Here is an 8,042-nt window from a genome sequence, read left to right on the forward strand (position 1 = left end):
AGAAACAGAAGACTGGTCTCTCATAACACTGTTTGATGTGCCGCTTTAAAGCTCTCTGCGTTAATCTACTCCTGAAGCCAAGACTCTACTGTATATTGCCTAACTTGACAGTAAATAAATAAAATGAAATGAAATGAAATAAATAATTAAAAAAATATATAGTTCTTTGCTTTGGGCCTTTGGTGGGGGCGGAGTAAGGGAGATGCCTCCTACATGGTTCTAATTCTTTTGTTTGTTTGTTTGTTTATTTATTTATTTTGAGAGAGACAGAGACAGCACTAGTGGGGAGGGGCAGAGAGAGAGGGAGACAGAGAACCCCAAGCGAGCTCTGCTCTGCCAGTGCAGAAACTGACACGGGGCTCGAACCCACAAAACTGCAAGATCATGATCTGAGCTGAAACCAAGAGCAGACGCTTAACCGACTGAGCCACTCAGATGCTCCTAATTCTTATTTTTTAAAAGGGTCAACGACCATTTCTGAGAAGATTTTTAAATAAAACTTAAATATTTTTCCATTTAAATGTGCGAATTAGCATGTAAAAAAGAGGAGGCTTGGGGTAACTTTTACGAGGTTACATGTGAAATCAAGAGATGTATCATTTATGTGAGGCAAGAAAAACTATTTCTTTAAAAAGTTTGCTTTGGAATTGATAGGAGAGGCCCAGAATCGGCCTATCCACGATTATGTAATCTTTAAAAATCATCCTTGATAAACCGGTGTTCCCACAGAGTATACAAATGCAAGCAATCTGTGTTAAGGACTTTTTTTTTTTAAGGTTTATTTTCGAGACAGAGAAAGTAGGTAAGTAAGTAAATAAGAAAGGGCCAGCGAGAAAAGGAGACAGAGAATCCCAAGCAAGCCCCACACTGTCAGCGCAGAGCCCTACATGGGGCTCAAACTCATGAACTGTGAGATCATGGCCTGAACTGAAATTAAAAGTCAGGATGCTTAACCAGCTGAGTCCCCCCAGGCGCCCGCTGTGTTAAGGACTTTTAATCATGAATCAAACGTGCCGTGGTAATAACAGATAAATTTCAGAAGTCTCTGAGACTCCTTTATAAGGTTCAATTTGTTCTTTTCTGACAGACTTCGGTGTACTTGTTTCTTTGGGTTTTCCTGCCACGGAGATTATGAATAACCACGAACACTTCTAAAGGGCTGGCTATATTAGCAACGCGTTTAAATGCTGTGCATCTACTGTTACAATTCCCTGGAAGATAGAACATAATGTATTAAGGCAATAAAATAATATACCCCCCCCAAAACATTTGTAAGTTATCACGTTCTTGTCCCCCAAATTCCCACTTACGAAGTCAAAGCATGGACACACATATCCGCGAGGTCTGCTTTTTTGTATTGAGAGAGAGGACGAAGCCTTTTCCTCTTTCCGTTTGGATGGTGTGAATGATGGGCTAATTCATTGGTTCGTACGGCCGTCTATACCCGTGACTCTCTGTGGTGGACATAATGTGGGACACAAATAAACAGAAAGCAGGGGGTGGGCAGGGTGAAAATTCCAAGGATGGGGCACAGAAGAGTTTGGGGAGAGGAGCGTGGCCAGGGACCTCCCCTGGGACCAGCAGAAGCTCACACAGCAGCAAGGTCTTAGCAGAGAGAACTTGGTAGCAAGTTTTCTGCATACCAGAGATACTTGTCACAGTGTTTTGCTTTTTAAATGAATCTGCTGGCAGTGTTTTGATGTGAATGGAGAGAGCGGCCTCTGGACCACCACGCTGTAGAGGTTTCCAGATGTAAAGTGAGAAATCTAGATTTGGGATTGCTGACTAGGATGATGATGGAGGGAAGAGAAACATAGAGTTGCTTCGAAAGATATTTGTCGAGGAGGAATTAATGTAATTTCCTATCTGATTGGGTGGAGAGGCAAAGGAGAAGAAAGCTAGCACGGAGGGTTCAGGCCGAGGCAATTAGGAGAATAGAATTTCCACTGTGGAAGAGGAAGGCAAGAGATTCGGGAACAAGATCTTATTTTAGGTTTATTAGGGGGTTTTTGTGTTGTTTTGTTTTGATTGCTCTAATGTCAGAGCTAAATTTGTTCATCCGCAAGAAGATTCACATGTGAGATTTTATGTTCTGAATCCAGAGCTTCTGTGAAAATATTTTCATTAAAATAATTGTTACCTATTCACAATTATTTGGCGGTCGGCTTAGCATGATAGCTATGGGGCCAGTAAATAAAAATGCTGGAGTATCAGTCCTTTACTTTCTATGAATCCTGTTTTTCCTTCTTTTCTCATTCCTTAGGATTGTGTGTCAGTGGGGTGTGGTCAGTGGTATGAGTGTGTGAGAGAGAGAGACAGAGACAGAGAGAGACTTGGGTCACCGCCTTTACCACTTGGCACAAAGGAAGAGGCAATGAACACCCTTACCCTGGAGATACCTGCAAAGAGGCATCAGAATCCCTTTGTAAAGAACCCAGCACTTGAAGGGGTCATGGAGGCCAGCTAATGCTGGAGAAGATATTGAAGGAAATACTTACAACAGAATTATCAATATGAGCTTCTCGGCTGTGAGTTTCTTTCACACCTCCTGTCTTTTTATGGTCGCCATGTATAAGTGAAAGTTATCCACACCTGGGGGGATATTCCTCATTCTCTCTCTGCCAATAGAAAAGAGGAAAAGAAGGTGTAATATTTATGGACTGGGTGCCATTTTTTAAGCTCCTTATGCTTATTAGTACCTTTAGGGGCCACAACTTTGAGAGGTAGGGATGATTATTCCTAACTTACGGATTAGAAGCCTTCTCCAGAAGGGTGGGAGAATTTCTCCAAGGCCCCAGGGCACACGATTTGTGGGTTTTCAAACCTAGGCCAGTGCCCTCTGGCGTGAAGCCATTTTGCAAACTGTAGAGTTTGATTCAGATGAAGGGACCCAGAACCTCAGACCCATTTAGAGCCAGACGTGACGATGAGGTTCATTACATAACAGCCTCGATCCAAGAAGATTTCAGCAGATTTTTCTCTCTCCTTTCCTCCTGCCTTTCTTCTGCCCTCCTTTCCTCTTTCTTCTTTCCTTCCTCTTAGAACATGACCTGTATTTCATGGATTAAAATATAAGTACATGGCAGGATGGTGGCCACATTTCACCAGGTTGAATTACTGTTGGTTTATCCATTTTATAATTAAATGATTCCAGGACAGATCCCTAACACCAATAGTAGAAATGATTATATTCCAATCAATCAACATAGATATAGATATAGATTGATATATATATCAATATTGATGGTATATTGATTGGAATATATATATATATATATACATACATCTATATATTCATAGAGATATATAAAACCAATGATCTGTTCAGCCTTAGGCAAGATGCTTCTCCTTGCTAAGCATCCTCTTCCTCTTTATAACGTGGGGACACTAATGGGATCTCTTTCAGAATTGCCGTGAGGATTAACGTGTGAGGCAATTGCATAGTGCCTGGTATATATTAAACACATAGTACATGTAAAAAAATTCAAGTTGTGCACACATCTCCTTGAAATACTACGCTTCCGATGCTTAGGGCTTAACTTGCCTACTTAATTTTTTTTTTTAATGTCTATTTATTCTGAGAGAAAGAGAAAAAGATTTAGAGAGCAAGCAGGGGAGGGGCCGAGAGAGAGGCAGAGAGAGAATCCCAAGCAGGCTCCGTGCCATCAGTACCGAGCCTGACATGCGCCTTGTTCCCGTGAAACGTAGGATCATGACCAGAGATGAAATCAGCTGCCTGAGCCAGCCAGGCGCCTCCTTGCCTACTTGTTTTCGTAAACCATTACGTCTTAGTATTCCAAGCCTATCCTTACCTTCCTGCTGCTGAGGACGGCCTTGCTTCAGTCAAGCAAGCAGCCCTTCCCAGATGGTTATCCCGTTGGTGTGTGTGATCGAAGGCCCACTTCTGATCTCCCCACGTGGGGCTTTGCTTAAACACGTTCGCTTATCTTTACAAAGCTCTTTGAGGTCTTTTAGGATGAAAGAAAGGTGCTTTCTATATTATTATATGTCATATATTATTATTTTATAAAATCTATTTCCACGTATTATAAACATATGTTTATATGCATACACTAGCTGCCATGAGGCACTTTGTGTCTGTTTTATATCTGTGGTTTATGCGACAGCAGTATGTTATTCCTCCCGACGTCTTCAACGGGCGGGATAAAACCTGCCTGCCAAAATGTGGCTAGACTTCGTTAATTTGTAAAGTTCTCTGGAACGCTTGAATTTAGTGTACCGCAATTAGGAGAAAACACTATCATCAGTACTCTAATTATAAAGGCCTCGTAGATGCCTCTTCGGGTATGGTTGAGACATTTTCCTTAAACACACGATTCAGAGAGCTAGTAATCCTGGCATCAGGATGGCTTATCCGAAGAACATAAGACACTTACACGTGTGCTGAAGTTCACTCATCACCTTGTGCAGTAAGAGAAAATCAGGCTCAAGAAGATGTTCTGTTACATTCTCAGATCTACCCGCAAATACTTTCTTATGGAACGCGACAATGCAGGTTTTAGCTTCCCTTCTCTTTGCTACCTTATTCGGGCTACCGTATAAAGCTGCTGAATCATCTGGATTCTTCCTGAGAAATTCCATGTTTCCTCTGAAGGGGTTGCCTCCAAACAAGACAGAAAGGGGAAGACGTAACTTGCTTTCAACTTCTCTCCCTAAAATCTTTGGATTTCAGAGCTGAGAGGAATGTTGAAAAATACTAAAAATGTCCTCGAATTTCCTTTTTTTTTTTAAGTGAAAGAAAGTTAGGTAGCACAGGTCCCCGGGGTTCGCGGCTGGAACTTGTTCTTAAGGGGGTTTTTTTTGAACCACAGTATCAAGCCCGTTGTGTTACAAACATTATCCAGGCCACCATGGGAAGCTGCCTGTCCTGTGTTGTCTGTCGTTCAGACATGTCACTTTGAGCCGTCTGGGATGGAGAAGTCTCAGCTAAGTGGAAATAGTTTTCCACATGTTCAGGAAGAGGCAGAAAAGAGTGGGAAGTGAGAGAATCAATTCAGTGCCTTTATTCAAAATAACAGAAATACGGAAAATCGGCTAGATTTAGTCCGTATTTACCATGATCACTGTTGATACTGCTACTCTCTAGGACCTCACCCTCATAAAATATTGGACCAAATTAAAATATTTTGAAAGATTCCGCGTGAAGTCTCCTCAGTCTTTCTCTGAATTCAACAAACCAAAATATCACACACCCTAAGAAGTCTGGCTTGGTAGAGGTTTTTGACAATGGCATTTTAAATGTTTTCAAAATTTCACTCCCGAATTTTGAAAAAGATGTAAAAGATCTAAAAAGCAAATTCCCTTGGCCACTAAAGTCCATTTGATAATCCTAGTGTCACTTTCCTTAAATGATTATAAATAATACCTTTCTGTCAAAGTCATGTTTATAATGTTTAATGTTGAAGGCATAAACAAAGGCCACGTCTGTCTGGCAAGTGACTAAGCATACGATAAATAAATTGAGCGTCATCAAAAATGAAAAACTTCTGTGCCTCACAGGACATTATCAAGAATGTAAAAGGACATCCCACAGAATGGGAGAAAATATTTGTCCCCAAATATATAAAGAACTCTTACAATTAAACAGCTCACATAAAAACGAGCAAATGACTTGACTAGACAATTCTCCCAAGAAGATTTTTAAATAGCCAATAAACAGGTGGCACATGTTAAACCTCACTGGTTATCAGGGAAAGGCAAATGAAAACCACAATGAGACGCAGCTACGCACCCACTAGGACAGCTACAGTCAAAACGATGGAAGGTAGCAAGTGTTGGTGAGGATATGGAGAAATCGGAGCCCGTGGATGCTGCTGTTGGGTGAGGAAAATATCGCAGCTACTGTGGAAAACATTTTGGTGGTTCCTCTGAAAAGTTCAACAGAATCACCAGATGACCCAGCAATCCGCCCCAAGTAAAGAATTGAAAAGAATGACCTACCCGAAAGAATTTAGTTATTCAACCAAAAGCATACAGCACTCTTCGAAATAGCCGAGAAGTCGAAGCAACCCAAATGTCCGTAATGGATGGATGGATGGATAAACAAAACGTGAGTGGACGTATTCAATGGAATTCTTTTATTTTTATTTTATTATTATTATTTTTTTTGGAATTATTATTTAAGCGTGTAAAGGAATGAAGTTCTGACATGTGCCACGACATATGGGAACCTTGGAAACATGAGGCTACGTGAAATAAGTCAGAAACAAAAAGGATGAATACTGTAGGAGGCCACCTACGTTGAAATATCTAAACTTCGCAAATTCATGGAGCTAGAAGGTAGGTTAGTGGCGAGCAGCGGCCAAAGAGAGGGAGAGATGGCGAGTGATTCGGTGCCGGTCCGAAGTTTCCATCTGGAGCATTCCAGAGTTTCGGAAGTAAATGCAGATGATAGGTACACAACACTGTGAATGCACCTGACGCCACTGGATTGTACCCTTTCCAAAGGTGACTTTCTGTTACGTGAATCTGATACGACCGTACAAGAGGGAACTAAAATATCTCATTATGTGCTAGCCTCACAGAGAAGAGGGAGGTTTACACACAGATCGCGAAATAACATAGGAATTTTGGGGAAACGTTTGTTCTAAATACGCGTCAGAGATTTAGAAAACAGTAAGCGTTTGTTCTCATGTCCTTTTGTAAAGACGAGCCTCTAGGGAAGCGAAGGCTGATCGACCAGCAGCCCTAGAAAGGCAGTAACCGAAAGCACAAACAACAAAAATGAAGACGGTGACTGACAGCTTGAGTGGCATTTTACTGCAGATCCGCTTGCCAATGGAAATGTGGGGACCGTTAAAAATAGACGCGATGGAGGAATCCGAGCAAATGCTCGGGGCATGTCTGTAACGCGATTGAATTGAATTATAAAGATAAACTCTTTTCACTGTTTACACTAGTATTTATCCCAGCTCTGTTGAAACAGGGATTGATATTTGGCTTCATTTTGTAAGAATAACATCTCCCGGTTCTTCACAGATAGTTGGAGACCGTGTGCATTGTCTGAGCATTGCATTTGAGCTTGGGTAGAGGCTCAGGTCCTGCCTCACTTAATTTTGCTGAGCCTCAGTTTTCTCAGCTGTAAGATGGAGGTCACAGCACCCTTTTCTGCGTGTGTGGGGAGCGTAAGGGACCATTTCTGCAAAACAGACTGCCTGGCACAGAGTAAGGCAATTGTTAAGTATTAGCTCTCCGTTTAAAGGAAAACCCTCTGTACCTAAGGTTGTCTCAGTGACGTTTAATATTTGCACCGTTTTAGGCTTAATGTTTGCACTGTCAGGTTTTCTTCAGGGAGGGGTGAGAGGAAACATATTAACGTTTGTAAATGGCAGTCTTTCAAGGTAGAGGACCATGGAGCTGTGAGCTTAACCTGAAACTTTTCTATGCCCTAAGAAGTGGGCTACTCCGTACAAAATTCTCTATACAGTTAAAGATCATCATGAAGAGCCATCTCTGAATAAGCACCTTTCCGTGGCTGTTGAGTCTCAGGGGTATTATTTTCTTATTATTTAATCATCTGGGAAGATACAGTCCTGAAACTGGGAATACAAAATTGGGAGCTCAGAGGAAAACCGAGGAGACTTACCTTACATTATAAATAAAATGAACTCAAATGGAACCAAGACCTAAAAGTATAAAACTCTTAGAAGAGAAGAAGGGAAATGCTTCACAGTATTAGATTTGGAAATAGTCAATAGAAGAGAAAATAAATCGGACTTCATCAAAATTAAAAACTTTTGTGCACTTTCGTGCAACCGAGTGAAAAAGGCAGCCCACGGAAAGGGAGCAAATATTTCCAAATCAGGTCTCTGGTAAGGGATTAATATCCCCACATACATAAAGAACTCCCATAACTCATGACAACGACAAAAAGCAACTCGCTGAAACAACGGACAAAAGACTTCACCAGACATTTCTCCGAGAAGCTAGACACATGGTCCGTAAGCGCATGAAAAGATCATCAATGTCACTAGTCATTAGAGAAATACAAATGAACAGCCAACACTTCACATCCACTAGGG

Source organism: Prionailurus bengalensis, chromosome B4, assembly GCF_016509475.1.
Source record: "Prionailurus bengalensis isolate Pbe53 chromosome B4, Fcat_Pben_1.1_paternal_pri, whole genome shotgun sequence".
Taxonomy (NCBI): Eukaryota; Metazoa; Chordata; class Mammalia; order Carnivora; family Felidae; genus Prionailurus; species Prionailurus bengalensis.